The sequence below is a fragment of the Gavialis gangeticus genome, unplaced genomic scaffold, assembly GCF_001723915.1.
Source record: "Gavialis gangeticus isolate Ggan-Ray unplaced genomic scaffold, GavGan_comp1, whole genome shotgun sequence".
Classification (NCBI taxonomy): domain Eukaryota; kingdom Metazoa; phylum Chordata; order Crocodylia; family Gavialidae; genus Gavialis; species Gavialis gangeticus.
The window spans coordinates 30,643,250-30,662,082 of NW_017728993.1; the positions used below are offsets into that span (position 1 = coordinate 30,643,250).

The window sequence follows — 18,833 nt, forward strand, 5'->3', positions numbered from 1 at the left end:
AAAAAAAAAAAAAAAGCTTATTGTATGTTGGGCAATGCTCTCCCAAATTTCAAAACAATGGAGAAAGATATTTATTCAGAATTCAAACAATATAGCCAGGAAATGCATCATCACTCAATGGCTTATAAGTGCAAACGCTGCCATAATAGCGTGCAATGTGAGAAATGGGTAGGAGAGAGAGAACACAGCTTGAATTAAGCTGAGGAGTCCTGGGCTTTATCTAATGAGCTACTCATAACACACTACAAACAAGCAGAAAAGCTTTGATCTAAAACAACACAGTATTGCATGATACGTACCCATCTTTTATTCATGCAAAGCCAAACCCTACATATCTTCAAAAAAAATCCAAATGGCAGCAGAAACTTCCTATTTCCACTTGCTGAGGGAAGCTGGGGCTAAAGGCAGAGATGCCCAAGGAGGGATTTATAGCTCTTCTTCTGCTAGGCTTCAGCTAGGCTTCTGTTAGAGCACAGAGGAAATTACCGAAGTGGGCAGGTTTCGATGAGTGCACTAGTCAGTGAAACAAGCAGATTCACTGTAAACTAACTGCATGGGATAGCAGTGGTTCCAAAGGACAAAATGGCTGAATGATTCATTGGTGACAGATTGGGGAGATACGGGGGGGTATGTGCCCCTCCAGATATCTGTGCTGCCAACAGGGTGCAGACATGGGGTTGCAGCTTAGCTGGAATCAGCGCCTGGCAGCAGCAGTTGTAGTAGAAAGTTGTGCCCTGCCACTGAGGCGGTGATGCAGAGCTGTGTTCCCATGCTGGCAGCACTTACGCTTTGCCTATGGGATGATCTAGATGAGAGCAAGGAGTTTGACAGTAAAGTCAGTGCAAAAGCTCCAACTGACATCAGTTCTCCAAACGGCTTCCAACACATACCCCATCCAGTCCTTGCCTCCAACAGAACTATTTTCTGAGTTTGAGACGCAGCTTAGCACATGCCCTTTGGCAACATCAACTGCCTGGATTTCTGAATTAAAACAAGGTGATGCTCAGCTGAATTGAAATACAAAGTTTTGGTTTCTACCAACAACATATATATCAATGTCTTTGTGCACACCAATAGAAATGTTTTGGAAACTTCCCTGTTTAATTCCATTAAAATCATTCTCACATCATTTTATGCTAATTTACTGGTTTTCATAATATTGTATCTTCTAACCAAAAAGTAAAGCATCATATATACAATCAATGAATATTTTCTTTTAAAGGAAAGTGAGCAGTGTAGCAGTATTTCCTGCTGAGAAGGATTCTATGGTTGATAACAATGCCCCCTGCAGAACTAAATATGCAGTCCAAATAAATGTTCTGTTGCAGCTCTGTAAATAGAGCACTGTTTGTTTTTCAACTAAAACCAGACAACATCTCCATTGTAATTTCTTACGGACTTTCTGTTGTATTTTCAGTTTGCTATGATGTGAATACTCTGCCCACATTATAAAAATAGATGGGCCAGAACTTGTGATTCTAATTGCACTGTCTTGAATTAACCCTTTCTTCAGCATTTTTTAATACAAATGTTGCTGCTAAGAAATAAATCTAATTTATAGTACCATTCTGGAAAGTCAGAGATAAATTTGTAGTTCAACCCTTACTCCACCCTGTTGTAGCTATTGTAACAGAGAGATCAGCCATTTTGGCAAGTTTACAGATACAGAATTGTGGGATCTTAAATACATGGGCCCAGTAGTGCAAATGCAGGACAGAGCAATAGTCTAGGTCTAAATTTCCTTCTTTTGCATGTTTAAAGTAGAATCTTTAAATCTTCTATCCTCATTGTTTCATCTACAACTGTTAAATATTAATATTTTTATACATACATGAGGCCAGAGTTTGGGCTCCAAACAAAGTGCAAGGCAAGCAGCTCAAGCTTGGTAGTATCATTGGGGTCACTATGCCCAGACCTCCAAGCCTCCAGTAAGTATTTCTTGTAATAATAATAATAATGACTGTGCCATTGAATGATAGCAGAAGAAAAGTCTAAGAGCCCCTGTTGTTGGTTTTATGCAATGAGAATGCCCTCCTTGTTGGGATTCATATTACAAGATTGGCTTGCTAACTTTACACACTGATTTTTCTGTAAGCAGCTGTATTTGCTCATCTCTACTACTATACTCCTGCAGGGGGAAAGAGAGGTCTAATTTGGGTATCAGACATATAGATACTGAAGATAGTGTGCTGTTTTTAAACATAAGTCATAGAGCTGAGTACAGGAAACACTGGATGAAATTACATAATCTGTATATGCAGAAGGTAAAAATCAGGTGATGTAATGGTCCATTCTAGCCTTAAGATGTGTAAATCTATGGGTTGGAGTAACGAAACAGTAACATTCCTATAAAAGCAGGAAGCTAAGTTACCTTCATTTATTGCTGCTTAGAGGTGGACAGATGAAACAGATATGCTAGATTTAGTTGAGGTACTATTTAGTAGTTAGTCCCCTTGCCTTTTTGCCATTATAATTATATACTTGTCCTTTCCCCATAAGAGGTACAGAGCGTTTATCCTAAAGGAAAAATAGCACCAGTAAAAAACGACCTCCTGTTTTGATCAGAGCGCTAACATTTTTTTGCCTTTCTTTGCCTCTGTTTCATTTTTCTCTTCAAACTACATATGGACTATAAAGTTTCCATGTAACTAAACCTCTAAGAAATGATTCCCAAGCACCTACGTGACTTGGTGGCAAACAGAGCGTCTTTTCTATTATCTGTGTTTCTCAGCCATTCAGCCTAAATGCTCTGGAATTCAATAGCTTTGCTATTCAATAATAGGCTAATTCACAAAAGAAAACCATTTCAATCTATAACCGAGAAAAGCCATTAATTTTTGGAAAAGCTCCAGTCTCCAAACCTGAAGATATCAAGTATGGTCTGGCAAGCTGAGACCTATGAGGAGACAATCAGACTGAGGAATTCTGCCCAGAGGGAAAACATGCCAGCTTAACTTCAACTAGACTAATGACTCCAACAACAATAACTACTGTAAGTATTTCTAGCTACTGTAAATGCTGTAAATATTCAATTCCTTGGTGAAAATCATTTTTATGCAAGGAGGGTGTGTTATTGACAGTAGTCATATTACATTTCTGATAATAGTGGTCATCCTCAAAATGATAGGGCTTCAATATTCTTTCCCTTATTCTGGTATAAATTAAAACTAAATCCATTGAAGTCAACAGCATTGAAGTGGCTGCAGATTTGGGGGAATTTGAAGGTTACTTGGAGAAAAAATTAGCAACATGAAACCAGGTACTTTCCTAGTGTGGTGTGTTTTGTTACAATAGGTATATTTATCTTTTTCTCTGACACAGAGATAGAAACAAATGACAGGAAGCAAGTGCTCTCAGGCTAGAAGCTCAGGTCAGACACCTCTGCCTCATCCCGAGAAACAGCACTCTTGCCTATGCCTCTGTCCCCTGTGACTTGTCCCCTTGGCTGTGTGCTTACTATGACTAACAGTGGCACTGCTCAGCAGGTTGCGGTACTCCTTGTGGACGATCTCCTAACCCAGAAGCAGTGTAGCTGTGTCTGCACAGCACCCTAGGCAGGTTAATTAGCACTGGATGACAGCTAAGTAGGTTACTGTGGTGCTGCATGGATATAAAAATCCAGAAATGTGGCAGTGAAACTGCTCTGGCTATTCTTGTCACTTCTGTCTCTAGTGTATTTGAGGGCAGGGAACACCCTTGGAGTAGCTTCAGCACTAGGGGCACCTATACACGAGCCAGGAGGCTGCTCTGATGTGCTTTAATTACAGTGTGTCAGAGCAGAGTTGATTAATCAAGTCTGTTGGAGTGTGGTAATTACTGCACTCCAGCCAGCCTCTGCATCTTAGGTATCAGTGTCCCTGTGCATCACAATGGTGGCAGGAGTGTTTTAACTAAAGCTCATTCAACAAACTTTAGATAAAGCACCCAGGCCACCATTTTGAAGTGCGGGGACACTGATATGTTGAGATGCTCTGGGAGCTTTAACGAAAGCAGCTCTTGGAGCCATTCTAATTAAAGCCCCCCACGTGTAAAAATGCCCTATATGCTTCTAGGTTTGCTGTATGTGAGCAGGAACAGATGGGCAGGGCAGGATCAGGAGCCACCTTTCTCAGGAGTGCTGGGGACTCAATATAGACAAACCTCTGGTCCTTACCCAAAGCTGATTTTTTCACTGAACTGTTTTCTGCTTTCAGTACTCATCTCTGGCCAGTATAGATCACATCAAGACCTTCAGTATGTATGCCAAGGCAAGAGTATGGAGGAGTAGAGGCTGCCCTAGACCTCCTCCCCCCTTTAGACCCCCGAGACAGATAACTGAGAAACTTGTAACAAGCTATGTTGCTCTCAAATTGGGCTTGTCAGCAACAAACTGATTAATCAGGCATCTGACTAGATCTCTCATGTACACCATGATCCAGAGGCTCAATGGTTGCCTACTAGTTGTCTCTGGATTTCACAGCTGGGAATCTTCTGAGCCCCAAATCCAAGTTCTGGCAAAACTAAATGTGAAGCACTTCTGAGTTTGCCCATTACCATACACCTGGCAACATAAAATGATTTTACATATATTTCTGATTTTGTTTATGGTGTAAGGACAGGTGTAGATAAACAATTTGAATGACAGTGTATGCCTGACAATTAAGAGACAATGGGCTAAATTTAAAAAGTAGTAAAAACAACAGGCAGAAAGGAGGTAGAAGGGAAGGAGGCAGCAAGAATTTAAATAATGGGGCACATCTACACATGGCCATACATCACCTTTGCTACTGCACCAACACTTAGTATTTCCTTTTGGAAGTACTAAAAGACAGCACAGTAACAGCCCATACTGTGCTGTGCTGGCCACACATGGTTATTTTGGGCTGGTACATCGCCATAGCAATGCGCTATATCGAGGGAGTGCATTGCTACAGCGACACAGCGGCGGCATCATGGTTTTTGCCAACAGACGCTATGGCACCGTAGTGCATTGCTGCGGCAACATAGTGTCTTGTTTAGATGAGCCCAGGAGGAAGTCAATAAAAGTGCAGACTGCCACAAACAAAAGGGCTTGGGGATCATTCAAAATGAAAGGGGCAATTTAAGTGTTGAATGCTAGTATTATTGATTAGTGTTCAACTAGTTTGGACTATAAAGTCTTGTAAGGAAACTTTAGACATTCTCTTATTCACAGATTTAAAAAAAACCCCAAAACAACAACCTTCCCCCCACTTTATATACATGGGCCAAGATTTAAAAAAAAAGGCTGCTCAAAATTCATGTTCAGGCATCTTAAATAAGGCCATTTATTCAAAGTATAAATAAATGCTTATGCGCATCTAGTTTTAAAACCCTGATGATGGATTACTTAATGTAACCAACATTTACATTGGTAGTGTTATTTCTTTTTTTAATTCAGGGAAACATTTGCTACATGGATTAATGGTTTTTTTCATTAACAGTATTGTTGACTTTTGTCCTCCTCTTCCTTTGTTGTGCTGTGCCAATACATCTGTTTCAGTAGGCTATCCTTAGTTTCATACTCAGAGGCCACGGCGCAGGAAATTTGGTATATCCCCAGAAATAATCTCAAGAGAAATACTTAAAAGATACCAGTTATCTAATTACAGTTCTTTCCCCCATTCAGATTATTCATGATCTTCATATTGTTACTAATGTAACTATTCTAAAAGAACGAACTTCCCACTAGGCACAGATTCAGAATGAATATATGAATAAAGGGAACTTTTATTTCAAATGTTCAAGATTTTAAGTCTCACAATAATGGGCTAAATCTTGCATTTTTACACCTTGAACCCATAAGACTTGCCATAGGAGCTTGTGTGTTTGCATGCTTCCCAGCCCAACAAATTACTTGTAATGACTTATGCGAGTTCTGCCTGCTCTGCTTTATATTGGGAAGCAATCTGAACTCTGGCCAGAAGAGCAGAGGAGGAATGGGACATGAACGTGGTGGTGGGGGTTAAAAGTGGAATAATACCAATTTAATCACTTCTAGTCCCAGTCATAAGAACAACTCTGACTGCAGTACAGTATCTGATCCATTCCTTTTTATAATAAAAGTAACAAAGAAATGGAAAATAATCTGTCTATGACTGGGATTACATGATATGGATGAACTGCAATACCCATAAAGATGTACAAAATAATACCCCAGAAAAAAAGTATTGTTTTTTTTTTGTGGGGAGAACTTACTTCAGGGACAGTTGAAGTGGAATAATGGATGTGTATGTCTGCACAATCCTAAGATAAAAATCCTGCTCCAGAGACTGTCTTCCGCTACCCAAAGTAGGTCTATAAAGCGTAGTGTAATGCCATACTAGCATGAGTCCTAGATTCAATACATCTGCATCAGAAGGATGTTTCACTCATACTAATTAGCCCTAATTAACGCAAACAGAGGAGTGTACAGACACAGCTATACTTGTGATTTTGCAGCTACTTCAGAGTTAGTGTGGGTATCTGCCCAGCGCTGTATGTGTACATATTTCCCAAATTATGCCCAGAGACTCTCCAATCCCCAGAGTTTCCCAGATTTAAAGTTACTCTAGCACCTGGAGACCAAGGGGAGGGGAGGGGGCGCTGCCAGTTCCAAGATGTGCAACCAAAAAATCTCACCATTATTTCCTATGGTAAGACTCAGTAAAGAAGAAAAAATAGGTCAAAGTTAGCCACCTTTAGGTCATCTTCAAACTGCAAGGTAATCATGGCTAGGTACAGAAATTACACATAGACTGGTATAAGTGATGGGAAACCAGTCTAAAACTGTAATAGAATATAAGTTTTGTGCAGGCAGACTGGTTTAAAAATTGCAGAACCTGGTTTAAAATAGACCTGGATGGATATAGTATCAGATCTAATCAGTTTAAATTAGCCCAGTCTATAGAAGTTCTGTCCCAGATTACCTCCCAATTCAAATTAGGTTGCAGTTCCCTGGAATCCCAGGATGCTTTGCAGCCCCCCCCCGCTGCTCCCCACAGGGCAGGTGGGCTACCCTCTGCTGGCACTCCTCTGCTCTGGATAAACTGGGCTGACCCCACCCCTGGGCTGTCACAGGGTGGAGGCGGCAAAGCCTGTGGTTCGCAGCCCTGTGTCCTACTTATGCCCATCAGCCAGGTGGGCTCTCAGCCCCTCTCTTGAGCTGGGGTCTGCTCAGCTGGGGAGGGGCCACACAGCATGGGGTTTTCCCTTAACGCTGTCCCTGCCCGGCTAAACACCACCCCACCACCTCCTCCCTCCCCATGAGTCACTGCATCTGAGCAGCAGTGGAAGAAAAGAGTAACCTGCCATGGCCCTATCTCTGGCCCCCTGAGCTGGGGTGTGCCCAGCTGGTGGGGCACTGCAGCATGGGCTTTTCCTTCACTACTGTGCCTGCATGAATGGGCTCACCAGCCAGCTGGGCTGCACAGCCAGGCAGGTACAGCATTGGAGGAAAAGCCCCCACTGTGCGGGCAGACCCTAGCTGGGCAGACCCCAGCTCAGGTGGGGGCTGAGGCCATGGCAGGGACCTCTGTCCCATCTCCCCCACCGCCTCGCCATTCAGGGCAGCAACTTGGCGAGGAGGGGAGGGGTAGCTGTACAGCCTGGCTGGCTGGCCAGCCCAGCCAGACAGGGACAATAGTGGGGGAAAAGCTCCAGCCACAGGGGCCTCTGCTTTCCCTGGTCCCCTTCTCCTGCCGCAGCACAGCTGGGGACAGATTCTGTGCTGGCTCCCCGCTCTCTGTGGCTGACAGCAGGTAGTTGCGGGTGTTTGCTGGACAGTTAATCAGGGGAGGCCTGTACTTGGCTAGGCTTGGCTGCCCTCAGCAATATCTGGCAGGCTGGGATGCATGTGGGAGTGCCCCCATCTTCTGACCTTGGCCACTGCAAGCAAATGCCCATCTCCTCCAAACAAAAAGTGCATGCAAGGTCTGTTTGCTCAGGATCTAATCTATGCATCTTAGAGAAATCCACCTAGATTGGATATGCCTTGGGCTTTTTGAATGTCTGTACTTAGCCCATTTTTCTCTTGAGGAGCTGCGTATTTCTTCAGTGCCTCATTTATGCCTGTTTTAGCTAACGGCTGCATTCCTGTGTTATTTTATGTTTAAATATAACCTAGTTTGGCAAGTCACTGAAGTCCTGAAAGTTCCTCATCTTTGTTGCAGACACTACTTGATCTAAGTGCCAAAAAAGGTCAGTACAGTACCTTAGAAGTCAAGTTGTTTACATTCTAGATACTATGCAAAGAAGTGAATGAGTCAAGGCCATTGCAGGCAGATTAAATGAGGCCACATTTTCCTAGTTAAACTTAAAATGTTTTTGTTTTTGCCAACTGTGGTGTTTGTGGTGTCATTTCAAAATCCAATGAAATTCCCTTATTTAAGCCCTTTCTTCCAAAATGTTTCATCAGTCAAAATCCCGAAGGGCCCTGTCATAGGATAATTGCAACTTGGCACACCAACAAAGGGTATCCAAAGGTCCTTAGCTTCCTTATCTATGCTGTGGGTAGGGATGAGAGCCATTTTATTAGCTGAGATATTGTTACCCTCATCAGATAAAATACTGTTTTGTTGCTTTGATGTTTTCTGTCACTGGAACAGAGCTGACTGTCTCAACTGCATATTTAAAGGATGGCTGCAGTGGCAGCATATGTTGCTTAACAATAATGTTGTCTGGAAACATCTCGCAAAAAGAGGTAAGCGGAGTACTAATTGCATTTTATCAGAAAGAGAAAGAAAAAAAATGAACACAGTTTCTGCTGCAGTTACTTCCAGTCAAGAGATAATTGCAGAGTCATCTTTCTTGTCTACATTCCTTTTCCTCAGGGAAAAAGATAGCCAGAGACTAAATTCCTTCTGAGTGGAAAGCTAATTGAGAAACATACCCAAAAAACTGTTAACAAAAAACATAAAAAAATAGCCCATACCATATTATAAACTCATCAAAAGTGAATACATTAAAATGATAATTTTGGGTAACTTATATTTCATTGCTTAGATTTCAGGGTTCTTCACAATAAAAGCAAATATTACAGCACTCAGAAATATATACCTGGCTTCTACATGCTTGGTTAGATCATGAAGACCTTGAAGGCTAACATAAAAATCTGTCATGCAGAGCAATATGCAAACCCATTTAATTTTCTATTGAAATCCTTCCTGACACAGTGGACTACTTTTGAATTCCAAAACAGCAAGCCTGTTATCTGAACTCTGAAGGTGGATAAGTCTACTTCTCGACATCCAGGCTTATCTCAGTACATGATCACTTTGGCAATAATTATGTGAAGTGATGTAGGACTTAAAAATTCAGCATTTGCCATCAGCTAGCGAACAGTTACCACAGATACAGAGGAGAGCTGTAGTGTTTCCGAGAGCAGTGTGAGATGAATGCTGCCAAATGTTGGCTTTTGAATGGCGACTGGGGTAGCCTAGGGAGTGCGATATGCTTGTGTAAATCAACTAGATAGTTTGGAATGGAGCTCAGTATAATCAAAGCTGTCAAAGGTCCTCCCAAGCCTAACAGCCCCTGGGGCTAACCTGATTAAGACATGACAGTTTCTGTAGCCAGTGGAGAACAAGGGAGAGATATGGCTAACATTTTGTCTAGCTGTCTTTGATTTGCCAGCCTGAATGATTAGGTAGCCTTTTACAGCTCATAGTCCAGCAGTAGGGATCAAATTCCAAGCTCTGGAGCCAGAGAAAACTACTCAACTTCTCTGGCCTACTTGCCATTCAGCAGATTATACTGGAAACAATAAGTGCTCCACCCATAACACCCAAACACAGAGGCTGACTGGGGTGGAAGAGAAGAAAAAGGACTTGAGCATGGGATCAAGATTTTGAGCATTTTCTGATTTCAGCGTTTTCTGCTGATACTGCCGCAGACTTTTAGTGTGACATTGAACAAATCAGTCAGTGCCTTGGTTCCCTTTCTGCAAAATTCCTTTCTTCTACTTTGTCTGTGTCAAGTATGAGCTCCTTAGCACGAGTGCTGTCTTTATATTCAGAATTTAGCACAATGGGACCGTGATCTCACCTTGGAGCTTTTAGGTACTACCGGGCAGTTATGCACCCTGGCTGGTCGTGGCAGCTTGGTCAGCAGCACAATGGCTGTTATTTCTGTGCTCCCCCTTTGGGCAGCATCTGAGGCTGGTGCTCAAACCTCTCCCTCCTTATTTACACTACTATTTTTGTAAAACAATCGATGGTATTTATAATAGAAATGAAATATTCTAGATTTCCTTCAAAAGGTTTTCCACAAACAACTCTTTAGCTGAAAGAAAGAGGCAAAGGCGTGTGGCCTTTTAGGCTAAATACAGATGTTCAAAAAGCCCCTGGTGGAAGCACTCTTACAATTGTGCTTTATTTAAAGCAGGGGCGGGCAATTATTTCAGATGGAGAACCACTTACCATGTTTTGGCAAGCTGTCAAGGACCACATGGGTAGCCCCACCCCTTGACAGGTGTTCGACCCCCACAGAAGACTAACTATTCCCAAAGACCCTAGAGTCAAAGTATCCTGTTCATTCAAAAAGCCTTCCCAGCAGAGAGGTGACTTTCTCTGCTCTCTAGCTTCCTACTGCAAACACAACAGGACGTTCTGATTTAAACCCAAACAGAATGCAGCATATAACCCCTGGGAGGGGGCTGGGTGGGCCTTGCTTCTGGGCTGCTGAGTTCTGCCAGCTTCCCCTGGGTCCTACTGCCCCTGCCTTCTGTCATCTTTGACAGGAGGCCAGGAGCAGATAAATATTAATTTTCTGTATTTTTTAGGGGTCCTGCAGGCCAGATAGAATAGGTTGGTGAGCTGAATCCAGCCCACAGGCTATATTTTGCCTACTTCTGATTTAAAGTGTTATAAATTAGAGTGAGAGTGAACTGAGAAGATATTTGCTGTTTGCTGGCAGGGGATTGAAGCCTGCCTCCAATGGCCAAGGCCAGCAGGCAAGGTGCATTCCTGTACACCTCTCAGGAGGCTGCCAGAGTGACCCCTTTCCCAAGCTCTGCCCCCTGCTAGCTGGCAACTGTCAGCAGTGGCTCTGGGGGAAGGACAGGAAGGGATGGAACCCCTGTGCTACACATCCCATAGACTGCTAGGTCAGGTCTTGGGGGTCCTGGGTTGGGTCTGTATGGCAGAGGGGCTTTCTCCCTCTGCCTCAGCTTCTGAACAGCTGAAGCCAGCCTCTGTAGCATGAGACTGTGTAGCTTAGCTTTTGGCCATGCCAGAAACTAGGCGTGAGAGCCCCTCTGCTATACAAACCCAGCCCAACACTCAACCCAGCAATCTGGGATTACCTGCATGGCACTGGGGCTCTGTTCCCCCACCCCCTGCCTGGTTGTGCAGAGGAAACAGAGGCTTTTCTGTCTCCTCTCTGTGACAACATGGGGGTGGGCCTGAGCTAGTGTTTACCTGGAAGAGACAAGTACTGGCTAGGGCTAGCAAGCTGCCCAGCAAGGGGTCCCTGGAATGCTGGGGGAATGCATCCTACCTTGACTTAAGGCACCTGGCTGGGGTCTTATGACCCCTGCCACCCCCCAGTGCTCCTTCCTGCCCATGGCAGGGGTTCAGACTAGATAATCTGTCTAGGTCCCTTCCCACTCATTGATTCTATGATTCTCTGACTTGGGGTGGGATGTGGTACTGATGTTTGATAAAGCATTCAAATCTAAAGTACTTTAATCTGATACCACATCCATCCAGAGTTACCTTACCGTCAGATCCACCATTTTAAAAACAATTTATGTGCTGTGAATGTTTATTCTGTTATGGCTGTAAAACACTTTGTGCATGCTGAACGCATGATAAGTATAACTTTTGTGCCTAGGTTTGAATAACTTGAGCCCTATTCACAAAAGAAGCTGAAAGTAGAACCTCAAACCTGTGGACCCTCTGAATTCAACTGAGCATGGGGCATTCTGTTGAAGCTCCTGAGACTTTATAGACATCTCCACTTTCTGAACTCCTTTTCAAGACCCGTGTCACTGTCCCAGTTTCCTTGGACTTGCACAGGCACAGCCAAGGTTTGTCCACCACTAATTTGTGTCTCCTTGGTTTTTATTAATTTTAGTAGATTTATTGGTATTGAATCATGCACAACCTTGGAGTAGACTGTTAATCTGTTGGGAAAAGGAAGAGTTCATCGCTGAAACTTCTCTAAGCATATACCACTTCAGACAGCACTGGATATGAAGCAATTCTAACAACAAAAAGAAAGGTAGTGGATGGTGCTTTGAGAATTCTCTGCAATTTTTAACTATCAATAGGTACCTAGAGATTACTATAATAAATGCTTTAGAAATATTAAATGACATAATATGAAGAGTTTCACAATATTTGTTTTTTCCTAAAGTTCAAACTCCTGGAATGAGCTGACTGCATGACAGTTTCTTAAAAAATAACCATCTAGTCTCCATGTCTAAGAAAAGTCTCACAAATAAAAAGGCAAATAGAAGCAATCCTAACAAGTAAAGAGAAATCTATGCACATTATTAATATCTAATTTTGGGGTTTTTTTTTCTTTACAGCTTAACTTGGGAATGTATGTTGGCAATACCACTCCTGTTAACCAAGGTACTGTCACTCCCTTTTTGCTGTTCTGAATATTATTTTGTTTTTTATTTCTCTCTCTCACACACATGTACATATGTATACTTTGAATTTCCCATACAGTAGAATTCTTTCAAAGCAATAAAAATACAGAATTACAGAATTATTCTAGTAAACTATTTTTAAAAATTCTTTCTTAAAGCAAGCTGATGTATAGTAAGCCTCAGTAACTGGTATCTGGGAAAGCCATGGTCAGAGACTTATTAATTTTATTATTTCTAAGTATTCCTTCAACCACTGCAACATTCTGACTTCTAGGTCAGTCTGACTAACATCTGACATACCTAGCTCATATTTTTCTGTGTGCCACAGAGAACTTAACTATCTGAGGTTACCACCTGTCTAACTTTATTTGAAAAGATGGAAAAGATTTTCCTTGTTGTTTCTTTTTGCTCTGGATTGCAGAGATGCATGCACCTGGCTGGAAGCAGGCTGCCAGCAACAAACCTATTTCTCTTTCTTTCCCATCCACATTTACTAGTAGGGTGGCAGAAAGAGGTACTGAATTGGCATCTGGCACGTAATGGTACAACAAAGAATTCAACTGGAATTGGGAACAGTTGTATGTCAGGAATGGAGAATACAATGTAAAATCATAAACTGCCACAATGAAATGTAGCAAAGAGAACCAAAACACAGAGATAAAAAGAACCTTGGATGAACAGAATGCATAGTATTTATACACACTGCCACTTAATAGAGGATTATTCAATTAACTAATAATTAAATCTTCAGTCAACGTAGTATGCTTAAAAAGGTGAAGGATGGGAGCCCAACAACCATCTCTTTGCATCAACAGATGTAAAACTGACACATCTGCCTTCCTCCAAACAGGCAAATTGGCTCTTCAGTATGTTTCATTTGTTCTCTTGCCAATGGCTGATCTCTTGTCAATTCAGTCACAAACTTGGATGAGAATGAGATAGTTTGATGACATATTGGTTTCTGTGTTTTATCTTTGACATGCAAAATTATATATTTCAATGTATTTGGTAAGAATCTTTTCCCCTCCCAAAATCTTTGCAGTGATTAGACTGTGGGTTGAATTCCCATGTGGCATTAAAAAGCATAGCTCCAATGAGCAGCAAGATTTTATGCCAATTTATATCAGCTGGGGATTAGATCCATTGTTTTTCTGCATATTAACATAGAAAATATTTGAATTAACTGGGGGCTTAGCTGTCAGTCCTGTGTTAAAAATATTTAATACATTGTACATGACTGCCTAAAGAAATGCCATTGAAAGAAGCCTTATACCACTACAGAAAAACAACTCAACCACCACCCAACAAATAAGAAGGAACAAAAAAGATAATAGCATTTCCTGACGCAACAGTTAACTCCTATGAATATTTTTAAAATGACAGAAACAGTACAGTAGTTACTTTTTAACATGCACACTAAGTACCTTAAAGGCCGCATGCTCCATTTTTTACAAGTTACCACAGTTCCACACTTTTTACTGAAGTACAATATATAAAGAGTCTTAATAAATAGAGGCAAGACGATCCAGTGGTAGGGTACTAGTTTGGGACTCAGTAGTGGGTGCCTCTACACATATGCTTTGATGTGCATTAGCCTATTCTAATTAGCATTACAGTGTCACTAAAAAAACCCGTGCTAGTTAGATAACGCTCATTAAAACAGGCCAGTGTGCATTAAGCATTACTTAAAAATGTTGCTCTTCTGTTAATACCCATTAAGACAGGCTAATGCACATTTTCCTAGTACTTCACAAGATTTCATGCATATTAACTAAACCGTGTTAATGCACGTGTATCAGGCACAGAATTTTCTTCTTGGCCACTAGGCATTACTGATTTAGACAAATCCACAAAAGGATTTAGGTACAAGTCAGACTTTTGCAGAGTTTAGAATTTAGGGATGTTTATACATGTGCCCAGGAGGGAGAGGGGGGTGCTTTAATTAAAGTGCCTGGAGCATCCTGTGTATCAGTATCCTCATGCTGAAAAATAGTGGTGGGGCACTTTAACTAAAGAGTCCCTGCCCCCATTTTTCAGTGTGGGGACACTGATACACATGACACTGGAGTCTGCTGGAGTGTGGTAATTACCTAAGCCCTAAGGAACATGCTTCATAACTCATGCCTAAGTCCTAAGAAACAAGCCTCATAATTCATGACAAAATTTTCACTGTGATTTTCTAGATGCATAAAGTTCTGCTTCTGCACATGCCTAGAATCCCATCAGTCTTGTTAATGATGAGCAGTTTCATCCCTGTCTAGCACTAAGCTCCAGCAGGATCTGTGAACTAGGAACTAGATGCTATTCCACGTATTAGGTGTGTAAGTGGAGATAGGTACATAAGCACAATCCTATGGGACATGCCTTGATTCCCTGAAAAACTGTTAATGCAAAAAGTGGGTGAGTCATCTTCCTCACTGTTATTTGTGACTCAATCTGAAGGGTGAGATGGTGGTATGTTACAGAAGTAGATACAATTAATAGATTTTGCAGAGACCTGAAAAGGGTAGAATGGAATTGCAGATAAGTGCCAAGATGCCAGTCCCCTTAGATACCAAATAGATGGAATAAAATCTGACTCTACATGTTTCTTAATGGAGCTCAATTCTGTCAGCACGCTTCATGCCTACTACACAGCTACAGGATCAGGCCATACATATAACACAATAGCAGACACTTTTATTTAAAAAAGCACAGAAAAAGGAAAAGGCTATAGTGGTTCCTCAACATTTACAGAGTAACCTGGTGATTAGCACACTTGCCCATGATGTGGGAAAGTGTGGTTCAATTTCCTCATCTGCATGATGGATATAAAAAATTTGTATCTCACACAGGGCAGGAGACTGCCCTAACTACCAGCCTACTGGCTATTCTAGAGCTGGTGTACACTTAATCCCTTCTGTTAAAACTAATTCAGTTCGCAGAAAAGTATTTAAGTTCCTTTTAGCCAGAAGGGGTGAGAAAGAAAGTAAGCCTAACTCTCCAGCCTTGTAGACAACACTTGCCTGGGGGCCTGGTCCCAGTTTCTGCTCCGAAGATTATTTATATATTTCATTCAATGATTGAAAAAAATGATTTTGCTACAGAAATGAAAGGAATAGGCTGTATTTGGCTGCTTAAATACCAGGAGGCTGATTTTTAAGAGCTGCTGAGAACCTGCTGCTCCCACTGAAGTGCAAATATAGATGTAGTGCTTACATTTAGACACCTGGGAATGAAAACTTCCGTGCGCTTAAATGTATTCATCTGTACAGTAGATACATTAATGTTTACCTACCTCAAAGTAGTAAGATAGAATAGCTAATTAACATGGTAAAGTGTTTTTATGTTTACCATGGCTGCCTCATACTGCCTTACTAACTATAAAGTAATGCGATATTAATATATATATATCTATATATCTTAAACATTAAGATAGTGATAGATTCTAGAACATTTCTGATACTACTTTAGGTTTTAAAATATCTTTTGCAGAACCTGATATTTCAGAACTGATAGGCAATAGTTTAGCCTCCACCATTTAAACTCTGGAATTATGATTTCAAATCTGTTCCCAAATTCTTGGATCATACATTTTTATCAACATTTTAACAAACTACCTCCTGTCCTTGCAGCGGCAGGACACAAACAGTGCCCTTGTCCCCCTGCTTTATCTGTGGATAGTTAAAGGGTGTTTTTGATGCTTCAGGCATTATGCCAGGTATATGCGTGGGGTGTTCCCAGAGCTTTTAACAACAAGTTAGACAAACACGTACACAGGGAGGATCCTGCCTTCAGTGGGGCATGGGACTCCCGAGTTCATTCCAGTCCTACTTTTCTATGATTCTCATATACTGTGCATGTCTACACAAGACACTAAATGCACAATAGACTAATTCTCCTGCTCATCAGCGCGGCAGGCAAAAACCATGCTAATGTGGTGACATGCAATAGAATGTCTACTGTGTATTTGTGTCACAAAAAAGGGCACGCTGGCACTACTGCACAGTAGTGCCAATTACAGCAAATTAAGTTAGTACCTGTTATTACAGGTACTAAATTTAATGTGCCATAGCTGCAGTGCATCAATGAACATGTAGAGACATGCCCACTCTCTCTCTAATATTCCACTGATTCTGGAGGATGATAGAAGTTAAAAATCTCTGAAGTGTATGAGGTTTAAAATTTGCTCAGCATTATTGTCAAAGTGATTCAAGAACCAGATAAGTGGGAGCATAAACCTCAAAGTTATATTATCAGCAGCTTCCTAAGTGACTAGCCTGAATAGGCAGAAGATATTAACTGATTTGGCAGCCAGATTCCAGTGAGTGGAAGTGACAACATCTGCTTTTCTGAATGCTTGCTTTCCAATATAGGAAGTGTGACTTTCTGTTACTCTCTCAAGCATATGGCAAGCAGCACTGCAAAAAACAGGAATCTCCTGTGTGAGCTAATGTTATTTTCTTCCAGGAACTGGACTGAGATTCTTGTAGTATGGACAGAGCGTCCTCACAATTCTTTCAAGTCAGCCATCACCTAATTTCAATATAGCATTGTTTTCACAGGAAAATCCTTCATGATACACAAAATGAAACCCATTATATCTCTTTCATGAACATGGCTTAAAGACAGAGAACAAAGACTGGCACAAGAGGTACAAACAGGAGAGCTGGAGAAAAGTGAGAAGAGATGGCATCGAGGGAAAAAAATGTTTCTTTAAAAGGGGCTACTAGCTACTGATTTTATTATCATCTCCACACAGGCTACTAGCCCCTTTTGAAGTGGGACAAGCACGTAGGTAGTAAACAGTAAAACACTGTTTAAAGCTGTCATTGTGTGACACTTCCATGTGACACCTTAGCTTGTGTGACAGCTGGATGAGGAAGCAACCCTGTAAATTATTTTGGGTGGGTGAACCACTGTACCAACGCAAAGACTGCAGACCCATAAAAGTGAGTTTGAACAGGATATGGAAGAGACAAAAAATGGTCAAAGGTCCACAAGAAGTGAAGCCATGTAATAATGGTGAGACTGCCTGGCCTATAATTACTTGGATCCTCCTTCCTCCCCTTCTTGAAAATAGGGACTACATTGGCCCTTTTACAGTCCTCTGGGACGTGACCTGAGTGCCATGAGCACTCAAGCAGCTGTGCCAATGGTTCTGCTATGACACCGGCCAATTCCTAGCAGAACTACTTTGTGTACAGGTGATTTCAGGCATCGCCATGTTGGCCAGTCTAGATCAGTCCATCTGGAAAGGTCCTTCTGGGGTTCCAGGTCCATTTCAGAGCACTTGATCATGCATAATCTTTCCTTCTATAATATCAGTCTTTCCCTGTCAGCCATTGCGTCTACAACACTGGCCACAAAACTCCTTTGAGGTTTAATCAATTTCATTATTTCTGGGTGACCGTATAGTGGATGCCTGGGGCTTTCCATCTGCCTTGATCTTTCTTTTTGGCTTACTACCTTTCTTCTGATATTAGGTGGTATAATGCCAGCTAGTACGTACATGCTATCCTTTAGTATTGGCTTTATACATCCATTATTTCATGATGGCTGTCGTTTAGAATTAGGTCTAGTTTCTTGGAATGAACTGATTGTTCCCATACTGGACATGAACACTCTGCAGTGGGGTAATACAAGGCAATAGCAATGGATCATAACGTAGTGGGGTTTGCTCCCCACTTTGAGGTGATCAGCTTTCGAAGTATGCCGTTGTGGGCACTGTCGTCTTATCTACATGTACTTTGAAGGTAAGCGTTTGGTACAATGTAACCTCCAATTACACAGGGTTCGGGTGATTAGTCAGTGGGATTCCATCTCAGGTTCTGCTTAATTTCCACTTGGCCTCTCTATGGTGAGGTGAAAAGCTGAGACCTGCATCTTGGCTGGGTTGGCGTGAAGCTGATTCTTATTGTGGTAATCCGAGAGGTTGTTAGTCTGTTCTCAACAACGGCAAATTCCTTCTCTTGTGATGTGATGCATAAATCATCAGCATATATGAAGGAGGGGTTCCCAGCTGCAGCATCTTGCTTCTTGCTAGTTCAGAGAAAACCTGGGTTGGGCTCCACCCTGCACTAGCAGTAAGGTGCAGTGGGGTCTAATGAGCAGGGATCCTGGTTTTGTGTAATAAAAAAAAATATCACAGATTCTCTGATGATAACCCCCCCAAAATCCATGATTAATATGAAACACCACTATATATATTAGTATCAATTGAACACAATGTTTTATTTATATATTTACAATTTTAAAGGAATTTGGAAGCCTACCAGTG

At 41.7% G+C, this 18,833-nt stretch overlaps 1 protein-coding gene and 1 long non-coding RNA gene across 2 annotated transcripts in view; one reads left to right on the plus strand and one right to left on the minus strand.

The window, feature by feature from the left end:
• Positions 1-18,833, minus strand: part of ADGRL4 (adhesion G protein-coupled receptor L4) — a 262,937-nt gene that overhangs the window by 82,555 nt on the left and 161,549 nt on the right.
• On the plus strand, positions 12,103-17,277 carry LOC109286775. The gene is made up of 3 exons (XR_002094675.1): positions 12,103-12,198; positions 12,509-12,554; positions 17,119-17,277. It is a non-coding gene; the product is annotated as an uncharacterized LOC109286775 (long non-coding RNA).